Below are 9,969 nucleotides of genomic sequence, written 5' to 3'. Positions count from 1 at the left end.
CAATACCCTATATAGGAAGTCATCCACAGGTAGAAAGAGGATCAGACGAGGAAATGAAGGAAGTGGATGACATTAGGGATGTCATTCGGGAGGCTATGACTGATGTCTACCAGGGTGTAGATGAGGTAGACATGACAAACGCGGAGAGATTTCGTCGGATGGAGCAGTGGTAAGCCCGGAATGATTATGAGCATTCCAGGCAATGACAGCATGATAGATGGGACTATCATCAGCGTCAGATTATGAGTCGGCTGTCACCTCAGGATCACTACGTTCCGAACCGACCAGCTTACTATCCTCCACACCAGCCCGAGATGAGACTGCCTTATACTCTCTACGACCCTAACCAGGCATACCAGTACACCTATCACCAACCATGGAACCCGGACGATGACATGAACTGGAACCCCTATCCATGATTGATTTAGTTCCGGTTGGTAATTTATATGATTTTTAATTTTTATTATTTCTGTTTATTTATGTTTAAACTTATGATATTATTTCTGTTTTTCGTTTTATTGTAATATTTAATATTTTTATTATGTTGTACTAATATTTCATATTTGATTTAAAAGTGAGATTTTAAGTCTCATTTCAAATTATCATGCATGTTTATATTTGTATTGTATGTATATTGTCGATTGTACAAAACAGGGTAAAACAACGCATTTTCAAAGACTGGCATTAAGTTTAGCAAAAGCTAGTACTTTTGACGACAAAACTAAAAACAAATGTGATGTAACAACAAGACGGAATGAACAAATGATGTGCACCATACATCATTCGACAAACAAACGCCAATATGTTTGGAAACTTTGGTAAACTTTAATCATTTTTCTACGCTAATCACCCTCAATAATTTAAATTGTTACTGATTTCTTGCAAATGAGGGCATTGCAAGATCTTAAGTGTGGGAAGGGGTTAAATTCTTTCGGAATTTTTAAATTTTTTTATTTATACACTTGGTTACCATTAGAAATACTAGTAACGCAGTAGTTGAACGAGAAAATATTTTGATCAAAATTACAAACCGATTTGTTTTCTGAAAACCCATTTTCAATGCGTTCATTACCATTGAACATAAAATCCTAGGAATTCACCGGGAATTCATTAGGTCACCTGAATCAAATCGGGTGTCAACCGTAAGAACGGTGGTTGCATAGCATGGTCAAAGACAGGACCTTGTGCCAGACCAGAAAATTATAAGGGTGAGCTTTACTATTGCTCCTACCAAGGATAGTAATTGCATCCGACACGTTATAGACCATAATTAAAAGCATGTCAGGGGACATTGCCTTAACAGTCGCTTGTTCAACGTTTTCCTTTACAACCGGACGGTAATTTACCGAAAGGTAATATACGGAGCAAGTATATTGGACGTGTTGCTTTCCTAATACAAGGTTAGCAAGTGGGTGACACAAAACCACAAGTTTTGAGCTAAAATTTTCAAATATGAAACCCACCAAACCCACAAAAACAATTTGCAAACACCGGTGAAGGTTATTCCGAAAAACTTATCTAGGGTAAAAGCTAGATGAAATTTTTAAAATATCAAATGTTTTCATAAAGATCCAATTTCCTTAAAGGATCTAAATTTTATAGTCACGTGGGACTGTAAACCACAACGTTACTACCATTGTTCATATCACCGTATAGAAATCACTGATGTATAAAGTGTGAAGAATAAAGAAGTGATTCTAGTATTTTTATTTCAAGACGATATTGCTTGAGGACAAGCAACGCTCAAGTATGGGAATATTTGATAATGCTAAAAACGAACATATATTTCATAGCAGTATCCCTCAAGAAAGACAAGCTTTTAGTTGTGATTGTTCTATTTACAAGTGATATTCGTTTAAATAATAAAAGGTGAAGACAAAAGACAGATTCGACAAATTGAAGACGCAAACGACCAAAAAGCTCAAAAGTACAAAGTACAATCAAAGTGGTTTCAATTTTTGATTAGAAACGTCTCAAAATTACAAGAGTACAAGAAGCAAAACGCAAAATACAAGATATTAAATTGTACGCAAGGACGTTCAAAAATTCGAAACCGGGATTAAAGTCAACTCTCAACGCTCGACGCAACGGGCCGAAAATTACAAGTCAAGTATGCCTATAAATATAATATAATATATATATAATTATAATAAAATTATATATATATATATATATATATATATATATTATATATTATAAAAATCCGGCGGCTATACAGTTGCAAAGATGAATGACAGCTGAAACCGACGGCCATGCGATCGCATGGCAAGCTGGGACATGCCTCACCTATAAATCTCGCATGTTTTGGACGTAAAAAACACACCTTTTTCTAATTTCTTTCTCTTATCTAATGTACCAAGTATCACTCCAATTAGTAATCTCAATTTTTAATTTTAATTTTAAGTTAGTGATAATAATAAGGTTGGGTTAGTCAAATGTTTTAAAGTCTTGTAAGTCGGAACTCTGTCTGTGTAACGCTACGCTATTTTTAATCACTGTAAGTTATGGTTAATGTTATTTTTAATTTAATGTCTCGTAGCTAATTTATTATTATGCTTATTTAAGACGAAGTAATCATGATGTTGGGCTAAAAATATTAAGATTGGGTAATTGGGCTTTGTACCATAATTGGGGTTTGGACAAAAGAACGACACTTGTGGAAATTAGACTATGGGCTATTAATGGGTTTTTATATTAACTAAACGATACCTCGTTAATTTAATATATAGACTTATAATTTGACGTATTTATATATAACCACATACGCTTGACTGGGTACGGTGGGCGGGATATCTATAAATACCAATAATTATTCATTTTACCGGACACGGAACTGGATTAATAGTTAATAGACTTGTTGAAACAGGGGTGGATTACATTCAAGGGTAATTGGTGTAATTGTTAACAAAGTAATAAAACCTTGGTTTACACGCAGTCGATAACCTGGTGTATTCATTAAACAAAGTATTAAGACCTTGTTACAATTTGAATCCCCAATTAGTTGGAATATTTGACTTCGGGAATAAGAATAATTTGACGAAGACTTTCGCACTTTATATTTATGACTGATGGACTATTATGGACAAATCCGTATGGACATATCGAATAATCCAGGACAAAGGATAATTAACCCATGGGAATAAACTAAAAATCAACACGTCAAACATCATGATTATGGAAGTTTAAATAAGCATAATTCTTTTATTTCATATTTAATTGCACTTTTAATTATCGCACTTTTATTTATTGTCATTGTATTTAATTGCACTTTTAATTATCGTACTCTTTAATTATCACAATTTTATTTTATCGCACTTTTATTTATCGCAATTTCATTATCGTTATTTATTTTACGCTTTAAATTAAGTCTTTTATTTATTTAATATTTTACATTAGGTTTTAACTGCGACTAAAGTTTTAAAAATCGACAAACCGGTCATTAAACGGTAAAAAACCCCCTTTTTATAATAATAATATTACTTATATATATATTTGTATTTTTATAAATTTAAAAATTATAGCGTTAAGCTTGTTTAAGTGTATCCCTGTGGAACGAACCGGTCTTACTAAAAACTACACTACTGTACGATTAGGTACACTGCCTATAAGTGTTGTAGCAAGGTTTAGGTATATCCACTCTATAAATAAATAAATATCTTGTGTAAAATTGTTTCATATTTAATAGTATTTCGTTGTAAAAATAATACTATTTCCTAGTACGCCTCGCACACATCAGACATAAAGAGGTTAGGACCTTTAAAATTCAATGGCGTCGTAGTAAAGGTTCCGAGTTTACTTAGGAGCCCGAAGAGTTCGTGTTGGTTTATCTTCCTTCTTGTCATGCGGCTTGGATTGCGAGGACGCAATCCGAATAAGTGGGGGAGAGTTGTAAGACCCAAATATGTCATTGTACATATGTGTAATTAAGTTATTCAAGTTGTGGGGGTTTTCGTTGTGTATTTTAAAATAGAGAAGAATCTGGACTGGACGATCTGCGCGTCGCGCGGTCCAGTGGCGCGCCGCGCCATTACGGGCTGACAACTCATCTCTTGCTTTTAAATTAGATATTTTAAGGGCTTTTTGGTAATTTCACATGGGACCCGACTTTAAGGCTTGGGATCAGTTGTTGGAGTCTCATTTACTCCATTTCCATCTACCTTATCACTTTCCATTAAATCCTATAGAGAGAGGAAGTTCTAGAGTGAGAGAGCTCCATTAAAGGAAGAAGGAGGTTGAATCGGGTCTTAGTGCGAGTTCTAAAGTCGTTCATCTAGTCGCTAGCTACGTGGTGATTGTGTTGGTAAGTTATAAAACCTAATTTCTTACTTTAATTGTATTAAGGGTTAGGGTTTGGGTAGTGTTGCACATAAAACCCATTTGTTAGTGAATTAGGGGTTTTTGGGTGAATTTGGGTCATGTAGACTCAAAGTTGACTAATTAGGGTTTTCAAAGTATTAATTTATGTTTATGAGCTTAAATTGGTTAGTCAAATTACTAGCACACATATATATATGTGATGGGGTGTTAAGTGGGTTAGTGGATGACCCGAAATGGGTGTGTAGACCTTAAATTGGTCAAATGGGTCAAGGTGGACCTAAGTTAGTTAATGTTTGTGATTAATGCCTAAACCTTGTTTTGAAATGTGTTTTAAACCTATCTTAGCTAATGTTAGGGTTTTGGTATGAGTTGACCCAAAATTAGGGTTAAGGGTGCAAATGGGTTGAAATTGCACTTTGGGTCAAAATGGCTTTAGAATGGTGAAAGAATTGGTTGACCAACTTGAGTTTGTGATTGATAATATGTATAATGTGATAGGTACGTTACATTGAGGTTTTGCAAGCTCGGGTATCTTTTCACAAGAGATTTTGAGGTGAGTGGAATAATTATATGTGTAGGTATATAATGTATCTATTTGTTGTAGCGTGAAATGTGTAGTGTTGAGGTGCTAAGACACCACGTTTCACTTGATGAGTGAAGCATCGAGGTGTTAAGATGCCACTCGGGGTGAAGCATTGAGGTGTTAAGATGCCACCTAGGGGTGTAGTGTCGAGGTGTTAAGACACCACTCCGTAAAATAATGAGTGAAGCATCGAGGTGTTAAGATGCCACTCGGGGTGAAGTACCGAGGTGTTAAGGTGCCACCCTAGGGGTTAGTGATACGAGGTGTTAAGTACCCTAACGGATGTTATGAACACCGATGGCATTTTCGCGAGCGCCATTCCCTTATACGATTGGTTAACCATGGTTATTGTGTTGTAAGTGTAAGCATATTATATTATTCGAGTTATATTTATATGCGTTTCTATGCTAGCTTGTGGTATTGGAGATTTCTAGCTCGTATTCGAGATTATAAGCTAATTGTGTTGCTAGCATGTATGCGGTGTTTGAGTAAGTGATTGCAAGTAGGTATATTATATATGTATGTGTATAATTATTTCATTCACTAAGCGTTAGCTTACCCTCTCGTTGTTTACCTTTTTATAGGTTCGGTTGTGGACAAGGGTAAGGACATCATCTTGGATTAAAGATCTCGTTGTTGTTAGGGAACACTTTTGGAGATATTAGCTTTTGGAGTTTGACCGAGACTTGGGTAGTTTAATCCCAAACACCATGCTCGTAGTGTAGTTTGGTACTTAAACTTTTGATGGCCGAAACTCATATTTTGTATTAAACTTGCAATTGGGTCGTGTGGGCCCCGCTTCGTAAAACTCATTTTATTAATGGAATGTGTTAGTTTTACATATTTGAATATGTTGTTAAAAGCGTTTTGTCTAATTATGTTGGGAAGTGGCCAATCTTTTTCGCATTTCAATACTTTTTGGACAGACCAGATCGGCGCGCCGCGCGAGGTTCTGGCGCGCCGCGCCTGTAGCTGAACAAACAATTTTTTTTTTTTTTGATAATTTTCCGCGGGTTCGATTGTGGTTTGGTTTGGGTTGTTTCACATAGCATGTAGTAGTAGACCATGGTTCAGATCAAATGAATTATTCATCTCGTAAAATCTAAAAACACAAAAATTCAGAATTGAGGGAGAAGACTAGTTCTTTAGGGTCTGCTAGGGAAAGACCATTCGGATTCCATTCTCGAGAACTACACGAAAACAGAAAATCTAACTCTAGACAGCATTATATTATCCTTTAAAACATTTGAATCTCCCCACACTTAGTTAGCTGTGGTGTCGAACTTGTGATTAACTTCATTATCAACTTTCATCGGATCATGTATGTAATGTTTAACTCTGTGACCATTAACTTTAAATTCAATCCCGTTTGAATTTATTAACTCTATAGTTCCGTATGGGAAAACTCTTTTGACTATGAATGGTCCAAACCATCTTGATTTCAATTTTTTCAGGAAATAGCTTGAATCGTGAATTGAAAAGAAGGACTCGGTCTCCTTCCTTAAATTCTTTTGAACTTCTGATTCTTTTATCATACCATTTCTTCGTTCTTTCCTTATAGATTAATGAATTTTCATATGCATCATTTCTTAATTCTTCTAATTCGTTTAGTTGACTTAACCGTAGAAGACCATCTTCATGCAAATCAAGATTACATGTCTTCAAAGCCCAAAATGCTTTGTGCTCAATTTCTACTCGAAGGTGACATGCTTTTCCGTAAACGAGTTTAAAAGGTGTGGTGCCAATTGGAGTTTTGTAGGCTGTTCTAAAAGCCCAGAGTGCATCCTCCAATTTCATGGACCATTCCTTCAGATTTGATCCTACGGTTTTTTCTAGAATACGTTTTAATGCTCGGTTGGTATTTTCAACTTGTCCACTTGTTTGTGGATGATAAGCGGTTGAGATTTTATGAGTTACTCCATATCTTTTGAGAACTTTCGCAAGTTGATTATTACAAAAATGAGTACCCCGATCACTTATTAAAGCTTTCGGTGTTTCGAACCTAGCAAAAAGATGTTTTAAGAAGTTGACTACAATTCGTGCATCGTTAGTTGGAAGAGCTTGTGCTTCCGCCCATTTAGATACATAATCAATTGCAACGAGAATGTAGAGATTATTATGAGATTTTGGAAATGGACCCATAAAGTCAATATCCCAAACGTCAAATACTTCACATACTTGAATGACATTTTATGGCATTTCATCACGTTGACTTATTTTTCCGGCCCTTTGACATGCATCACAGGATTTACAAAGAAGGTGTGTGTCTTTGAAAATTGTAGGCCAATAGAATCTAACATCGTAAACTTTTCTTGCGGTAAGCTGAGGCCCATAATGCCCTCCTGTTGGTCCTGTGTGACAATGGTTTAAGATTTGACTAGCTTCATCCCCGAATACACATCGACGGATTATTCCATCGTGACAACTTTTAAACAAATGTGGATCTTCCCAAAAATAGTGTTTTATATCACTAAAGAATTTCTTTCGTTTTTGGTACGACAACCCTTTTTCAAGAAATCCACATACTAAGTAGTTTGCAAAGTCTGCAAACCATGGAATTTCATTATAATCGATCTTTAAGAGATATTCATCAGGAAAGTTGTCTTGTATAGCCGATTCGTTTAGAAATTCTAATTCAGGATTTTCAAGACGAGAAATATGATCAGCGGCGAGATTTTCTGCTCCCTTTTTGTCTCGGCTTTCAATATCGAATTCTTGTAAGAGTAAGATCCAACGGATTAATTGTGGTTTGGCATCTTGTTTTGAAAATAGTTATCTAAGAGCAGAATGGTCAGTATAGACCACCGTTTTAGCTAGAACGAGATATGAACGAAATTTGTCAAAAGCAAAAATGATAGCAAGGAGTTTTTTTCAGTAGTTGTGTAATTCGTTTGTGCTCCTTGTAACATCTTACTAGCGTAATAGATAGGTTGAAATCGTTTTTCAATTCTTTGACCTAAAACGGCTCCCATTTCAAAATTACTTGCATCACACATGAGTTCAAATGGTAGATTCCAATTTGAAGTTATCATGATCGGCGCATTAGTGAGTTTTTCTTTAATAATATTAAAAGATTTGATGCATTCATCCGAAAAGATGAATGGAGCATCTTTTTCAAGGAGTTTATTCATAGGAGTGGCAATTTTAGAAAAATCTTTTATGAATCGTCGGTAAAAACCGGCATGCCCTAGAAAACTCCTAACTCCTCTAACATTGGTGAGATGTGGAAGTTTAGCAATTACATCTACTTTAGCTCTATCCACTTCAATTCCTTCCTTTGAAATTTTATGACCAAGAACGATGCATTCTTTAACCATGAAATGGCATTTCTCCCAATTAAGAACTAGATTTGATTGCTCGCATCTAATAGGCATTCGTTCAAGATTAACTAGACAGGTTTTAAAAGTATCACCGAAGACTGAAAAGTCATCCATGAAAACTTCCATGCATTCTTCTATCATGTCGTGATAAATCACCATCATGCACCTTTGAAAGGTTGCAGGGGCGTTGCAAAGTCCAAATGGCATGCGTTTGTAAGCAAAAGTACCATAAGGGCACGTGAAGGTGGTTTTCTCTTGGTTCTCGGGTGCGATTGGAATTTGAAAGTATCCAGAGAAACCTTCAAGGAAACAATAGTAACTGTTCCCAGCTAATCTTTCCAATATTTGATCAATGAAAGATAAGGGAAAGTGATCTTTTCTGGTGGCGTCATTTAATTTTCTATAATCAATACAAACACGCCATCCTATTACAGTCCTAGTGGGAATAAGCTCATCCTTTTCATTTGTGATGACAGTCATGCCACCCTTCTTAGGTACGCATTGAACTGGGCTTACCCATGGACTATCAGAGATTGGATAAATTAAACCTGCATAGAGCAGTTTAATAATTTCTTTCTTAACAACATCTTGCATATTAGGATTTAGTCTTCGTTGGCGTTCCACATAGGTTTTATGACCTTCTTTCTTAAGGATTTTATGTGTGCAATACGAAGGACTTATACCTTTAATGTCATGAATCTTCCATGCAATAGCTGGTTTATGAGCTTTTAGCACAGAAATGAGTCGAGATTTTTCATTTTCTGTAAGAGAATACGATATTATTACAGGTAATTCAGATTCACCATGTAAATAAGCGTATTCCAAATGGTTTGGAAGTGGCTTTAACTCTAATATCGGTGGTTCTTCTATTGATGATTTGTATCGATATCTGTCTTCCTATTTTAGCATTTGAAGTTCTTTTATTTTTGGTTCATATTCATTAGCCATGAGTGCGGCTAATATTTCAGCTTCATCAATTGGTTCAGTTCCTTCTCCTAAAGAACATTCTCCTGTTCCTTGTAATTCTGGAAATTCTTCTAACAATTCTGCTTGTGAATCTATAGTTTGAATATAATAATATGTATCATCTGCAGATTGTGGTTGTTGCATAGCTCTATCAACAGAAAAGGTAACACTCTCGTCCTCTATACTTAGGGTCAGTTTCTTACCGAACACGTCTATTATTGCTTTAGCCGTGTTTAAGAATGGTCTTCCTAATATGAGAGGAACTCGAGAATCTTCTTCCATGTCCAGAATAACAAAATCTACTGGGAATACTAAAGTACCAACTTTAACTAGCATGTTCTCCATTATCCCTCTAGGATATTTTACTGATCGATCGGCTAGTTGTATGCTTATTCGTGTTGGTTTCAATTCTCCAAGGTCTACTTTAGCGTATAATGAATATGACATTAAATTTATACTAGCACCTAAGTCTGCCAATGCTTCTATTGAACTAAGACTACCCAGAAAACATGGAATTGTGAAACTTCCTGGATCAGAGAGTTTTTCTGGTAGCTTATTAAACATCACTACAGAACAATTAGCATTCATTGTAACAGCCGAGAGTTCTTCCATTTTCTTTCTATTTGTGATTAGATCTTTCAGGAATTTAGCATATCTTGGCATTCCTGAAATCACATCAATGAAAGGAAGATTTACATTTATTTGTTTAAACATATCCAAGAATTTGGATTGCTCGGCTTCAAGTCTTTCTTTTCTCATTTTACTTGGGTAAGGAAGCGGTGG

General features: G+C 35.6%; 1 long non-coding RNA gene across 1 annotated transcript; it reads left to right on the top strand.

The window, feature by feature from the left end:
- Positions 1 to 4,199: 4,199 nt before the first annotated feature.
- On the top strand, positions 4,200 to 5,558 carry LOC139839851 (uncharacterized). The gene is made up of 3 exons (XR_011757113.1): positions 4,200 to 4,300; positions 4,816 to 4,870; positions 5,485 to 5,558. It is a non-coding gene; the product is annotated as an uncharacterized lncRNA (long non-coding RNA).
- Positions 5,559 to 9,969: the final 4,411 nt, after the last annotated feature.

This window comes from Rutidosis leptorrhynchoides, chromosome 4, assembly GCF_046630445.1.
Source record: "Rutidosis leptorrhynchoides isolate AG116_Rl617_1_P2 chromosome 4, CSIRO_AGI_Rlap_v1, whole genome shotgun sequence".
NCBI lineage: Eukaryota > Viridiplantae > Streptophyta > Magnoliopsida > Asterales > Asteraceae > Rutidosis > Rutidosis leptorrhynchoides.
The sequence above is the reverse complement of the archived record's forward strand: the minus strand, read 5'-3'. Positions and strand labels throughout refer to the sequence as shown.